Source organism: Gymnoscopelus braueri (assembly GCF_963280865.1).
Source record: "Gymnoscopelus braueri genome assembly, chromosome: 15".
Lineage (NCBI taxonomy): Eukaryota > Metazoa > Chordata > Actinopteri > Myctophiformes > Myctophidae > Gymnoscopelus > Gymnoscopelus braueri.
In genome coordinates, this window is record NC_137620.1 from 24681072 (window position 1) to 24697307 (window position 16236).

The 16236-nt window shown below is 43.4% G+C and overlaps 1 protein-coding gene across 1 annotated transcript in view; it reads left to right on the forward strand.

The window, feature by feature from the left end:
• nlgn2a (neuroligin 2a) overlaps positions 1–16236 on the forward strand; it is a gene marked incomplete at its 3' end in the record, with an annotated part of 163345 nt that overhangs the window by 44484 nt on the left and 102625 nt on the right.

The window sequence follows — 16236 nt, forward strand, 5'->3', positions numbered from 1 at the left end:
ATTTGTTTAACCACTTGAATCCTGCATACATCAGCCGATCTACAAGCTCACAATGTGTCGAGCTTGAACAAAAAAAATGTTGACACAAATCTCATATGGGATCCCTGGCACAAAATATTCATTTGGGGGGTCCTCGATGTGAAAAAGTTTGAGAACCACTGCATTAAATAACAAAATATTCCCAACCTCTGCCGGCCCAAGAAGCTCTGCTCCAGGCAATTTCTGAATGTATACCTATTAGGAATAATTTATTCTCTAGAAGAGGACAAAGGAGAGAATGAGCCAGTGTCCTGCTGCGTCCAATCCGTCTTGATGGATTTGTGCGCCGCGGAGGCCAACTCTCTCTGCACCAGGTGGAGGAGAGGAGAGGAGAGGCCGATAGGACCGCAGAGCACGGTCGCTGTGGAGGCAATATGCTGGGAAAGATTGATAGGACCCACAGGAGGCGTGCGTGCGCGCGCGTGTGTGTGTGTGTGTGTGTGTGTGTGTGTGTGTGTGTGTGTGTGTGTGTGTGTGTGTGTGTGTGTGTGTGTGTGTGTGTGTGTGTGTGTGTGTGTGTGTGTGTGTGTGTGTGTGTGTGTGTGTGTGTGTGTGTATATTGCTATACTTCTAAGGGCCAAATGTCCCCACAAGTACAGTAGAATGTGAGAGTATTGTGAGGACACTTGTCCTGGTCCTCACAATAGAACATGGTTGTGTCACGGTTCAAACAGATTTGGGGAGTCTTAGGCTTGCAATTTAGGAAAAGATTCAGGTCTGGGTTAGAGGTAGGGTTATAGACATTTATATATTTTCGGCTTCAGGGTTAGGGTTAAGAATGGCAAGAATGGCATTCCTAAAATCACCATCCTGAAATGTTGACGTCCTCACAAGTATAGTAATACAAACGTGCGTGCGTGCATGCGCGCATGCGTGCACGTCTAGGAGAGACGGGAGATTATGGAAGAAGGTGAGTGGTGAGACAGGAATAGAGACAGAGAGAGTGAGTGTGTTAGCACCTTTGTGTCAACTCTGATCAAAACAGGAACAACAGCCACCTGAGCCCCCCCAAACGGAACCATATTTCTGTCACGGTCAATGTCACCTGCTGCCTTTCTCCATCTCTCTCTCTCCCCCCCCCCCTCTCTCTCTCTCTCTCTCTCTCTCTCTCTCTCTCTCTCTCTCTCTCTCTCTCTCTCTCTGCCCCTCTCTCTTTCCCCCTTGGACAAACACTCGAACACACAGCACACACACACACACAGCAAATCAGGGGTGTAAAGTAACTTAGTACATTTACTCAAGTACTGTACTTAAGTACAATTTTGAGGTATTTTTTACTTTACTCGTGTATTTCCAATTTTCAATACTTTTACTTCTACTCCACAACATCTCAGAGACAAATATTATACTATACGTATACAATACTTTTGTACTTTTACTCAAGTACATTTTGAATACCGAACTTTTACTTGTACAATAGGGTACTGATCAAAAATGTGAGCACTTCTTCCACCACTGCAGCAAATGTACAGTAAGCACGCATGCTGGCAAACACACGTTCAAACATACTGCATGAATCACACATTGGCGTCACTCGTGCAACACAAAGCAAGACACTCCATTACAACGGACTGCACAACTTTACATTACAGACATTTGTCAAAGGCTTGGAAAGTTACACTCAGAATGCTGATTATGTCCGTAGGCTGGAAGTCATGTTCATGGAATCCAAATAAGGCAAATTACATTGAATTACTGTAGCATGAAATGTTCATCCTCAGAGACATTCAGCAAGTAATTGACCTCTATTCAAGGGTACCTGTAATGTGATTACTGTTATAATTTCAAAACCAGATTACTTTAATTGTTTTCTATGATATTATTGCATGCTTTGAATTACACATCCACACTGCCAGCGACACGAGCGAGCGATGAAAAGTCATTAAAATACATGCGCTTCAATGAGACTGTCCTGACGTACTGCGAGCGACAGCGCGCTGTGAAGAGACGTCGTCCACCCCTTAAATATTTGCTCACATTGTCCCCATTTTGGTGGCCGTATTCTTAGGTGCTGTCCCCACCCCAAACTAGTTATATTGGTCGTGATCTGCACGCTGCTTTTTGCCTGTTCCTGGAATACAGCCATTTAAGTTTTATCAAGGGTGAAGGAAATTGGATTTTCAAGTGGCATAGTGGACAGACAACACTGTACTGTTGCCTCTCTGCACCCTCATTTTGTTCCTGACGCTATTCATATTCATATTTCAGGACACGCCACGGTATAGTGAGACCCTCTTTACTTCACAATAGCTTTTTCATTATAGTCCAAAGACCATCATAAAATGGTGCAGTGAGACCCATTTACATATATATTTCAGGATGGTTCAAACAGTCAAACATCATAGTGGTTGTTTTTACTGAAGAAGACTCATATTTAAGTGTTTGTGCAGGCATGCGTATCATATGCAGCATACTGGATACTGTGTGTTTGTGTGCTTCATTCCTTTCCGCAATTCTGTTCCTTTCATTATTTATTCATTTAATAGTTGATTCGATTGGTTCCGGCAATGTTGCAACACCATGACCGACGTTCGATATAGACTAGCAATATCGTCGTCACATCACTGGTGTTACGCCTCAACGCTGTGTTAAACAACACACATAGCTGTCGGGTGGAAACCTCATATGTCCAAAACTGTTACTTTTCAGGATAAAAAAAGAAAAGAAAAAAAAGTAGCAGATCTACGAGCTTGCAGATCTGCTACTTTTGATGCTTTTGTGTGACGCTGTAATATGACCAAGTAAGGCGTTAATTTACCAAAAAAACTAAAAGTTAGAATATGGAGATATGAGGTTTCCTCCCGACAGCCACGATATAACAATGGTTATGAGCTCAGGGCCGTACGCTGGCTGAACATAAAAGAATTGCATTCAGACACGCCTATTGTTTACAGAGGCGCCACAATTTTAGAATCATCTGTTCCTGGTGTGTCCGCGTACAGCGGAACACAACACAATCAAAAGCATGGCTCATCCAGGCAAACAAATTCCACACCGCTCGATACTGCCTATGAAACAAATTATAACGGCTTTTTGAGCGAAACGATTCCCATGGCCTTTGAGGGCGCGGACTCACCATACGGACATCACACAATGGAATGTGACAATATACGTCGACAGAACACAACATCAACGACAGTGTCTTTCTACGCTTATGAGAACAATTACGGCGGGTTCTGTCTCAATGGAACCGGGAGGGCGGGAGAGAGGCAGAAAGAAATGGGAGAAATAAAGAGACAGACTGGAGGTAGAGCGGTATTGAGAGAGAGAGGGAGAGGGAGGGAGGAATGGACAGGCAAATAGCACTTTTCCACTGCATGGTACCTGCTCAACACTACTCTCCTTTTTTGGTTCACAAAGCCAGTGGTTCTCAAACGTTTTAATTTCAAGGACCCTTAAGTTACAGACCCTTAAGGGTCCATTTAGAACCCCCTCAAGGAACCCTGGACCCCACTTTAAGAACCACTGCACTAAGCAAACATAACCTGGTACATTTTTTTTGGACATAGTGACATACACAGTGTCAACCACTTAAACCCTATATACTTCATTGGCCTCAGTCCCCCAGGGGTCTATACTTGGCCCCTCATTTTTTATCTCTCTATACACAAATCCACGGAGCGCTGCCCTGCGCGCAGCCATTGCTGCGGTGTCAACGCTCCGCGGATGCGACACCGCAGCAATGGCCGCCTACAGGCAGCGCGCCTGTGGATTCGTCTATACACCATGTCTTTGCCGAAAGTGTGAGCTTGTATAGGTCTTCATTTGGCTAGTTTCAGCTCACATGGCGTTTTACGATCATTGTTGCAGCAGTACATAATTCAGATTTAGTGTAGATTGTTAACATGTACCTGAGACAGACAAAACACAGGTAGACACGGACAAAGAGAGAGAGAGAGAGAGACAGAGTATTAACCCATTCAATCCGGGAACGCATCTGTGTTATTTTCATATTTCTTTGGCTTTTAAAGGAATAGCTGATATATAAGCTCATAGTGCGGCACGAGTGCCACGCTACGAGCTTGTAGGAAAATGTGTGCAAATCTTTGAATATATATTTTTTTAAAGCCAACATTTGTGACTCAAATCTTTGCTTCTGGGGGGGTCCCTGGAACAAAACATTTTGAGATGGGGGTCCGTGGCCAAATACATGGGGGTCCTTGACATGAAAAAGTTTGAGGACCACTGATATAGCAGCATACGTTTTTTTTTAAACTGTTAGGATTTAGACAACATTTGTAGAATCGGCCAAATTGCACCCATTTTCACGATCTTTTTTTTTTGTAGATCTACAAGCTCATAGCACGGCACTCAGTGTCGTGCGATGAGCTTGTATATCTGCTATTTTTGAATAGCCAAAAGACATTTTAAAATGACACAGATGCGTTCCCGGATTGGAATGGATTAAGATGGAGTGACGCAACGCGGCAGGGAGCCGCGTCACTTGGCTGATGCTGAGCCAGATGAAAGAAGAAGTCGCTACAGCCCCTAGTGGCCTCCGCTGAGACAAGAGCCACTCCAGAAATAAAAGGCAGAAGAAAAGATAGCCACAGCAGCATGCACTCTGCTGGGTGTCAACGTGGCGTGCGTGCGCGAGTGCATCGTTACAAATAGGGCTCTGTCTCTCCCCTCACTTTCCTATATTCCCCTCCCGCTGTCTGGTTGTTTATCTGTCTCCCTTGGTCGCTTTATTCCACCCTTCTCTCTCTCAGGGTCTCTGTTTTCTCTCTGTGTTGTTGTGTGTTAGTTCAACACGGCTCTTAGTGGCTCCATGAACTGAGGGCTCAGCCCTATATACATTTCGGCCATTTGAAAATAGCCGATCTACAAGCCCACGATGGGCTTGTAGATCTGCTATTTTCAAAAGATTTTTATGCATTTGAAAACTTGAAATGGGACATCTGTATAATGAGCACTTTCTACTTTTGGTACTTTAAGTACATTTTGATACCAATACTTTTGTACTTTTACTTTTTAAGTACATTTTTAATACCGAACTTTTCAGTTCCCCTCCCGCTGTCTGGTTCTTCATCTGTCTCCCTCGGCCGCTTTATTCCACCCTTCCCCTCTCTCAGGGTCTCTGTTTTCTCTCCTTGTTGTTGTGTGTTAGTTCAACACTGCTCCTAGCCGAGGCACCGCATTTTCCTGCTTCTAAACCATTGGTTCTAAACCTTTCACTAGATCAGGGCCCACTTGACAATTTCAAAAGCGGCCCACCCATTCGGCCACCGTGTTAAAGGTTTAATGACATTCACTTTTACACCACATTCAAAGTCTTTGTCCTGGTCCTTCAAAAGTGTACAAAAAGTTTTAAGTGAAAATTCCATTCCAGTGATCCATGGCAGGTGTTTTTCTCTCACATTTCTAAAGCATTTTCAACTGCAATGAAAAAAGAAATCTTTGCCTGCGGGTGTTGGTGAGGGATTTTGCCTGTCAATCATCGCCTCTGCTCCGCCCCCCCCAAAGGAAAGGATAGGGGAGGGGAGGGGCGAGGAGGAGAGTGGGCGGGATTAATTGACTGTGACCTCACTGTCGAAGGGCCAAGCTCAGATTACTTTTCAGCCTAATTATTCAGAAAACCCCAGACCACAGAAAATCCACTGAATGTTCTAAGTTCAGGTTTTTTGGGTGTAATTGAGGTCATAAAACCCCAAATAAAACATTGAAAATAAAAAAAGTGAAAATGAATGTCATGATACCTTTAAGTGGGCGGGTCAGATGGGTTTATTGTAATGATCAATCAATCGATCGTGTTCCAGCTTGGATCAATGGAACTAGTACTGTGTACTTTAAGTTCCAATTGATCAGTATTACAATGAAAACTCATTTTTAAAGAAAATAAATAAAACATTTAACCACTTAAACCCCAGCATCCGTGTTCTTGGAAAAACCTTTGCAGTAAATTGCAGATTTAAAAGCTTGTGGATTCGCTATTTTCAGCGAGGATATTTAATGCAGAGCTAAAACAGAAAAGACACCAGTATAGAGCACCAAGGGACACAACAACGTATGGCGTTTAACTCATTCACTGCCAGGAATTCATTAATTAATTCATCCCTCTACTGTACCCTTGCCAGTGAAAACGGCGATTTTACTGTACCTTTGAAAAATCATGGAATATTCTCTGTGAACCCGATCCTCGCGGACAGGGGCTCGTTGCACGCACGGGGGTCCGATAGCGTAGGGGAAAACAAATTGGCCCGCCGCGATCCTCCATTTCAGAGCTATGGCCGTTTGAATGTGGCTTGTTTTTTGAAAAGTTTACTTTTGTAAATCCTTTAACATGGAAGCAGAATTTGTACACTTCTTCTGTGGTGTTTGGATCATCCACAGGCTGCGGAGCAGCTCCCCCACCCCCCCATCCAAAAAAAGAATAATAGTTTTTTACGTCCGTGGCAGAATTGGATTTTGGACGTAAATTACGTTAAGTGGTTAATATTAATGTTGACACAATACTCATGTTTGACACAGTATTGTTTCTGTAATTACAGCGCCCAGGGAGACTAGTCCACCAGTCGTGTTCCGCTCTTGTGTGTCACTTTCTCTCTATGGGCTCCTCGCCATGGTAATGGATACAGCGTGATATATATATACGTTAAAGGTTTTGTCATTGAAACACCGCCGAGGGACAGGCAGTAAGAGGACAGCCAGCACGGAGAAATGTGCAGGAAAGGACATCCTTTCGATTATGTGTCTCGTCGGTGCCGGAAAACAAATGTCTCCGTAATAAGAAGGCTTTGAATGGAATGAGGAAGAACAAGGGGAGTGCGAGATTGAATGGTGCAATGGGGAAACAATTACAGGTCCCGAACGGATTAGATCAGCACGGAATGTAACATCCTGGCATGAAATGGAGCCAGGTACTGTAGAACAATGTAAGGTACAATACAAAACTCAGGAGAGAGGAACTGCAGATTCAACATGGCTGTCAGGCTAACCTTAATTCACCATCACTACCGAGGCTGACTCCGCCTGTCGGAGCCTTGCTGTGCCGACCTCTGCGTTTGTATCAAGAATGCGTCAATACTGTGTTGAACTGTACACTGACATATAGAATTTAATCAAGCCAGAAACCCCTTCTGACAAGACAAAGAGGGAAGCGGTGAGGGAGGTAGAAAGGAGAAAGCAAAGGAACCGATGGGAATTGGGGAAAAGGCTGGAAAAAGAGAGAGAGGTAGAGAAAGAGGAAAAAGCTAGCTGGTGCCTTGTTGCCTGTCAGCTAGCTTAGCAGCGAGGGAAAATTTCCAAGCACTTTTTTTGCTGTGGTTGTTTAGCTGCTGGCTGGGTTTACTGCTGTGTGTGTAGCGGCTATAAGGGACTATGGGAAACGACAGCGAGAGCTGGCACAGTTCCTTCTCCGCTACTGGGCCTCAGTGAATACTCAAACCGCTCGCTTGGAGCTAGCTGAGCGCCGCTGTGGGTCCACTTAATCCAAATCAATAAACTTTAAAGTGCTCTTTGAAATGAGAGAAGTTTAGCATTGCCGAATTGTGTTGTGGAGAGGACCTCCCAATAGGCATTTGTGAGATCGGTAATATTGGTTGTCGGGAGTACCACAGAGTTGGGTTGTATTGATAGTGAACTGCAAAGTTGACAATTCTTTTGATTCAGAGAGACTAGAGACTAAACCTTGAGTGCGTCAAACCACCAGCATTACTAAACGTTGAATAAATGGGAGGCACGCATACACAAGATGTAGCCACTGGAGAATGTTGGACTTTCTCACAGTGAGTTTATATACCACAGCTTTGCTTCTTAAAGCCTGCAGTGTGTTCAGCTACCAAGAACAATCTAGTAGTCTTTTTCCTCGGGGACAAAACACCACTGTAATGTAGCACTCCCTTCCCAGCCCTGTGTCTTACAAAGACCACGTTGCCTTATCCTCCTTGCCAGCACCAGCAGAGAATTCTCAGAGTTGATGAGTTAATTCTGTAACACGGTGGGTTTCAAACGTTTTGTGCCCAAGGCACACCAGTGGGAAAGTCAAAATCTGTATTTATAGCGAAAATAGCAGATCTACAAGCTCACAACGTGTTGCATCGCTGGTTCTGAGCTTGTCTATTTTTTTTTATGTGAAAAATAAATAGAAAAAATTATACAATTCATATTTTCACCTGCAGTATAAGGACAATCACAAATTAGTGACGCTCAATACAGCAGTCGCTCCCTGTAGTTCTTCATGTCTCCCACAAAGCTGTATGGATGAAGAGCACGTGGCCCTGCACCCTACACACCTCTCTGTCTGTGTGTGTGTGTGTGTGTGTGTGTGTGTGTGTGTGTGTGTGTGTGTGTGTGTGTGTGTGTGTGTGTGTGTGTGTGTGCGTGTGCGTGCGCGCTATAGGAAGAGGCTTCAGATGTACAGTAGCAGCTGTCTGCCGAATAAACATCTGTTCCTTCCCTTCCCTCACACGCTGCAGCCCTCTGAACCTGATTGAAGACTTGGAATCGTATATTATTATGATTAAAGACATACTTGGTAACTTTGTCAATTAAACAAAAGTTATTTTTGATATAAGCTTTCACTGGGATATTTTTCCACATTAAAAAACACTCTCTAAACAAAAATTTTTAGGAGTTAGAGTATCTGTCTCCCCACAACTGTCAAAACGATCCATTCACCGGAAATGTATCAGAAATGTATTTATGTATTTTAAAGTTGAATACACGACCGTTTCTGACAACAACCTTAGAGGGTTTCCTGCCAAAAGCTCTGTCCATCAAGTGGCCTCATGTAGACAGAGCCTTACACTGCTCTCACTTCATTTCACTGTGTCTTACTTCTCTTCCACGCCAGCAGAACGGAGGCCTGTCTGGAGGAGGCCAAAGTCGGGTGGAGAGAAAATCCACCTCTTTCCCAGTCTTTCCCGACTGTCTGTTGGTGAACTGTAGGTGTATTTGCAAGGGTCAGAATGCCTTTCACCACTTAAACCCCATGTGGTTGAGCTGAGTCCCTCAAGGATCTATACTATTGTCTTTTCTGTTTTCTGTTATTATATATTATATAATAGCCGATCGATATGCGTTGTGAGCTTGTCGATCTGCTATTATCTGCGAAAGCTTTCCCTACATTACGGATGCTGGTGTTTAAGTCGTTAACCACTTTAAACCTGGCCTCCCTATTTTGGACAGTAAATCTATGAGCTCACATCACAGCGCGTTGGGAGTTCGTAGACCGGCTATTTTTCACAATTCTTTTAAAAACAAGCTTAAGTGGTTAAGTTAAGCCATGCTGAGCTAAGATAAGGTGAAGTTAGGCTTCAGCATTGTCATATGCAACCCTGACAGGGTGATTAGAGTCTTTATCACCCTGAAGGTGTTTATCTCTCAACAATGACCGGCTTGCCGTCAATTATCCTGCTTATTACATGGCTACTTAATAAAGAAATTAATAAATTGACCCAAAAGTAACAACAAAACGAAGGATTTCATTGCTTACGGTAATGCCAGGTGCGTCCAGCGCAACGTGTCGCCTATAGGAAACCAACAGGAAGGAAGTGTTGATAAAATGGAATCAATATTCGGTTACTACACTGTCTATTTCTCGCTTCAAATGTTTTCAAAAACATTCTTGAGAGCATTGTTTTTGCTGTAAATGACATTGCGTTTGTTTACATGGCTGCCATGTTGGATACGGCACAAAATCAAGCAGCACAGCAGGTGTCTTTGATTACACAGCGGTCTGTTATTGAGCTCATTATTCAAAAATAACACTGCTGAATTCAGTGATTGACGAAACAGAATCATGCATTCAACCAAGCCGTCTAATAAGTATGTTTAATACAGTATATACATATAAATCAAGTGAGGCTTTATTGAGCTCAGAGGCGAAATTGGGCCACGCCCACATTGGACACTGAAGATTATTGGTCCAGACTGTAAAATCCATCTTGTTACTGTGGTTTAGCTACAGGGAGATGAAGAAACAATCATAGGTGACGATCCATCAGCTCTGCAGCAGGAGTAGGAACCTGTCTTATTATATACCCATTTAGACTAGCTGGGGAGCCATAAACACAAGCCAACCAGATAAGAGCCGGCTTGTTGGTCCATGATCAAATCAGTGTGCCTCCGAACGCACGCAGGCAGGTTTACACGGAGGGCGACGTGTTTGATTGCAAATGGCTGCATATGCAGATATATTGCGCACACATGTCCTGTAATGGCAGGCATATGCAGATCCCTGTCAATGCCACTGTATGGCAGATCGTGGAGATCAGAGAAGGACACAAAACAAAACAAACACACAACGCTAAAAGATGCAGCAGGATAGATGGACTCTCTCAGTGTATAGTGTATATAAGTGGTTAAATTGGCCCATCTACAAGCTGACAACACTTCGCATCACAATGTGTGCTTGCAGATCTGCTATTTTCGGTGCACGACACCAGCGCGCAACTATATAAATATGGCCTCATGCGGCCATATGTGGGGAAAGGCACTTCACCGAGTGAAGTTGCGCTAGCAAACCTCCTCGACGTCTTTGTTGTGGTTTTGTTTCTTGTCTTGCAACGCTGTGTCTCAGCTTGACTTCTTACAGTGTGTGTGTGTGTGTGTGTGTGTGTGTGTGTGTGTGTGTGTGTGTGTGTGTGTGTGTGTGTGTGTGTGTGTGTGTGTGTGTGTGTGTGTGTGTGTGTGTGTGTGTGTGTGTGTGTGTGTGTGTATACGTGTTTTCCCTTTCTACTCGTACCTGCATCATAGAGTTGTACGTGCTTGCCTTCCGCCAGCATCCAATTAACCAGGCCTGCTTCCAGTATGTATGAGATGGACGCCGGCAGGGTGTCAGGGCTGACAGTGGTGTTTAATGGGAGCGCTGGTGCCTGGGCCCACAAAGACATAACACACTCTGCAGGCCCAATTTATTGTTGCTACGCTCCTCCTGGTGCAACACCTGCTCCTTGTGAAGCACAAACACACTGACACACACACACACACACACACACACACACACACACACACACACACACACACACACACACACACACACACACACACACAAACGAATGGATGCATACAGTAACGTGCACGCATGTATGCACGCATATTCAGATAAACACTTACAGAAGTACACGCACACATGCACACTCCCGCACAAACAACCAATCACGCACAAAGCTACGGCAGAAAAACAGGCCAGTTATCCTGTGTGTGTGTGTGTGTGCGTGTTGTTTTCAGTAGATGTGTGGCAACGCCTGCTGAATGGAGCTTTTTGTTATCAACAGGACTAGAGCAATTGCTCTGACACTGTTGTTCTAGTGTGGGCTCACCACTACAGTGTACCGCTGCATGAATGCGTGCGACGTGCATGTGAAAACCTGCTGTGTGTGTGTGTGTGTGTGTGTGTGTGTGTGTGTGTGTGTGTGTGTGTGTGTGTGTGTGTGTGTGTGTGTGTGTGTGTGTGTGTGTGTGTGTGTGTGTGTGTGTGTGTGTGTGTGTGTGTGTGCGTGCGTGCGTGCGTGCGTGCGTGCGTGCGTGCGTGCGTGCGTGTGTGCGTGTGTTTGCGCGTGTGTGCACATGCGTGCGTGTGTGTGTACAAGAGAGAGAGAGAAAGATTGTCTGTGGGTGGTCTCCCACATGTGGGCATATACGTGTATGATATATGTGTTCACGTGTGTGTGTGTGTGTGTGTGTGTGTGTGTGTGTGTGTGTATGCACTGTGCATGTGTGCATTAGTCTCTCTCCTTGCATCTCTATAGGGGAGAGGCAGGTCATCCATGGGCTCTTGGCTCCTCTCAGTGTAACACTCACACATTCAAACCCAATTAGAGATCAGACACTGTGTGAAAGCAACGAGGGGCCCCAGCATCACAACCACCCTCCTTTTACTGAGCCTGGCTTGAATGAGATAAGAATAGAACTGTAGATGAACAGAAAACAGAGCCAATGGGAGGAATAGGTAGAATGCACACAGCATTATACATAGTTATGCATGACATCTCTATTTACAGTATAAATCACCCCTTTTGTGGCTCAAAGTGCTCAAAGTGCTTTAGATATAGAGAGATGGAGTATTAAATATAGCTGCAAGCAGCAATGCCAGGGGCCAAGCAGTGAAGTTCAAATTCCTCTATTTGTAATTAGGGGTGCCCATCTAGCACTGTAAGAAGTCAGCCAGCCTCTTATTACTGTATGTCTGCTGATAAGCATAAGATGTTGTGTGGTGTTATGTGAAAGCATTTGTGTGTTATTCTTGGCTCATGGGGGCTTCATTTGTTGACCTACAAACTTTTCTTTTTCCTGGGATTTTAGATTTAGATGTTAGCTCCCTAGACTGTGTGTAGAATGTTTCATGGAGATCACAAAAAAATCATAAGAGGCAAACATTTTGAATGTTTTTCTTAACCGTTTCATACTTTACTTTCTTCGGTGTGATGGACAAAATCCACTCAGCAATCAGAAATAGGTAGCTACAAATAGAGGGAGATGGCCTGTGATGGCTCCCCCAACAGATCCTCTAAGGCCAACTCCAGGAAGAATGTAAGTCTCCTGTGGGACAGCACAAACGCTACAAGGCTTTATTTAACATTTTCAAAAAGTTAAAGAGGTGGTGCCATGTTTTTGCACTTTTTCTGTTTTTCATGTGTCTATGAGGTTGATAGAACTTCATAAAGCCCCCTGGTGGTGTTTTTATGGTGTTTTATGTCTTCTCTGACTATTTGGAGTTTCTTCCTGGAGGCTGAAACCTTGAGGGTCAAACGTGCCAATAGAGAAACTGCGCTTTAGTGACATCACAAAGCCATACCCTCCCCCTCATTATCATAACACAACAGGTGTGGGCATGAGGAGGAGGAGGGACTAGGACAGGTGGGTGGTGCTAAGGTGGTGGAGGAGGTGCTAAGGTGAGAACCAGGTATACTTAATGAACTGGAGGCGTGTCCACATAAAAACATAATTTTAACAATTTCTGTACACTTTTTTTTTGTTGAAAAAAATCCTTACATAATAATAATACCTTCTGATCAGGTTTTAGAGTTGAAAAATATCACGGCACCCCATCTTTAAAATCCGTTAATTATTAAGCAATTTTTTAAACACCAGTATATTTTAATGTGAGCTAATTTAACACTTTGACCCAAGTGACTCCTTATTGGTGAATTAAACTTTTACTGGAGTAAAAACAGTATCTTTAAAGTAAGATATATGTTCTTTTACTCAAGTAGGCTTTCAAGCACTTTATACACCACTGTTTATTTGTATAACTTGTAAGGCAGAATTGGGCAGCAGTCATGACTCATGGAGCAGTTGCGGCTTTGTTACATGGCGGCTGGACGGCTACCTGCAGGCATCACTGTAGAGGGGGAAAATACCTTATTAGCACCGCAAAATAAATAAAATAATAGATGACAAATTAATTAACCGTTTAACCAACCAGTTAAACATTTCTTAATGGTGTCCAGTTAACCCAGGGGTAGGCAACCTTTATTATCAAAAGAGCCATTTTTGGCCCAAAAGATGATTAAAAATCTGTCTCGAGCGGCTTTTTTTGTGTGCTTTTTCTGGTGTTTCAATATAACTTTTTTTTATTGTTTGCTTATTTCTCAAAGCAGATCAAGTATACCAGTAAGCCGTTGCTGGCTTACTGGTATACTTGATCTGCTTTGAGAAATAAGCAAACAATAAACAATAATTTCACTGGTGGTGAAAGCAAACAAACCAAGCAAGCATTAATAAATTCTTTATTTTCCTTCAATGATTAGTTTCTTATTTTTATCTGGTGTATGGGCGACACTTTTTCTTTACTAATAACTTTACTTTAATAACTTAACTTTATGCCTAAAGTAAAAAAAATACAGAAAGAAAACCTCTTATTCCTTTGCATATTCTTTATTCTTTATTCGGATCCCCATTAGCTTCCGCTGCCGCGGTCGCTAGTCTTCCTGGGGTCCACATAAAACATCACAACATAAAACAACATACAATATACATACAAACAACAACTGACACTCGTCAGTCCAAAACTAAGCTACTGTACATTAAAATGCCAATGATATAGACACTACAGGAACATTGGTTAAACATCATGTACAAAAACATATTGATCATTCTAATTGTGTGATCTCTCTCATTAATATCTGTTTAATCAATTTATGGAATACATATTTGCTCTTAATTTGTCTAATATTTGCGGATAATGAGTTCCATTGTTGGGTGGCTCTATAAATAACTGTTTTTTTTTACTTCTTTGCCCAAGCAACTGGGAGCCACGGGAGAGGGCCCAAGAGACACATGCGGCTCTAGAGCATGGTTGCCTACCCCTGAGTTAACCGGTCAACCATGACCTTTTTTTTGTCTCTTCGTTTTTTTTGTCTTGTGACCCCTGACTTCAAGTAAGCTTACAATTGTGGTCCACTGCCTAATTTTGTTGTAGACGGAAAAAGTCCATTTCAGTAAGACTAGTGAAAACGAGGGCGGGGGTGGGGGGGAGTTGTTGTCCACTGGAGTCCAATAGACTTAAGTGTGGAAGGGAGAGTAGCCTAGTGGCAAGTATCAGGAGAGAGAGCATTAGGAGGGACTGGGGGCCAGAGAGAGGGCAGGGAACGAGTACAATGTCTCTGTTTGTATCGTTCTTGGACAGAGAGGGTCTGTGTGTGTGTGTGTGTGTGTGTGTGTGTGTGTGTGTGTGTGTGTGTGTGTGTGTGTGTGTATGTGTGTGTGTGTGTGTGTGTGTGTGTGTGTGTGTGTGTGTGTGTGTGTGTGTGTGTGTGTGTGTGTGTGTGTGTGTGTGTGTGAGACCACATGGACACTTCCCCATCCACTCAATTTGCGGAATTGATCCGGTCCCTAATAGCGAGCAAAACAAAAAGTCTGCCTAATCCAGACACTATTTATAATACTGAGGGGAGAGAGAGAGAAAGAAGATGAGAGGGGCACAGAAAATGAGGAAAGGCATAATTGAACCACAGAAGTGCAACAGCCTACAGCTAGGTAGATGATTGAGAGAGAATAAGAGAAGACAAAACAGACAGGGAGAGAGAGAGGATGCACTGTGCATATAGAGGGCAGAGGCTGAACTACGCACGCAGGGAGAAAAGGAGAGAGACAGAAACCCAAAGGAAGGCATACAGACAACACACACACACACACACACACACACACACACACACACACACACACACACACACACACACACACACACACACACACACACACACACACACACACACACACACACACACACACACAGTGACATTGGAATAGAAACAAATGGCTATGACATGCTGTGCCTGTGACCGACGCATGATAGAATGAACAGATAAGAGTTTCACAGCGAGAGGCTGCACTGTAAAACTCTGTGTTACTTGAACTCTGCGATGGTGTCTAACTGTGTACCTGGACTAGAGAGAGAGAGAGAGAGAGAGAGAGAGTTGAAGAGAAAGCACAGAGAAAATAGAGATCAGAAGACAAACACATTGAAGCCTGAGAGGAGGTTGGCTGACAGGGGAACTATGAAAGACAGAGATTGAAGATGTAAGTGACTCCAAGCTGACTATAGACAGAGAGGCGTTGGGGTTGTGCGGAGGGTGGGGGTGGGGCTTGTTTACGGCGAGAGCAAAGAAAAAAATGAGAGAAAAACAGAGAAAGGAGATTAGGAGGCCAACACAACGAGTGAAACGAGTGGAAGTGAGCACTTGTTTTTCAGAGATGTTATTGAGCCTAATAAGAGTGTCTGCTCTCTCTCTCTCTCTCTCTCTCTATCTCTCTCTCTCTCTCTCTCTCTCTCTTTCTCTCTCTCTCTCACCCACACTTAATCTGTTGAGAAGAAGGAGTAGAATATTAGAAATAAGAAGTAGAGGAGGGAAAATAAAACTTCTGAAATTGGGTAATAAAAGTTGAGGCGATGATGACCGTGATTCTGAAATACAAAAAGCGACAACAAAAGTAAAGAGTAAAAACAACTGAAAAGCTACTGATTTGTGCTAAATAAAACGTAATAAAAACTAATCATAACATACTGTGCCATTATCCATGTGCCAGATGAAGAGGCAGTTTTCTCACTTGTGTTGTCGGTTTTAAAATGGTGTTTTAACAGGTTTTGTTTTTTGGAGAGGGGTTGTATATAACTCAAATTTAAATCCATCAGTTACTGGCAGATGGTATGGTGACTAACAACCATATGGATACAGAAACATCAGGATATGTACAGTACTGGTGTACTGTACTGTAGACAGACAGACAGGATGGATGAGAACATCACTGGCG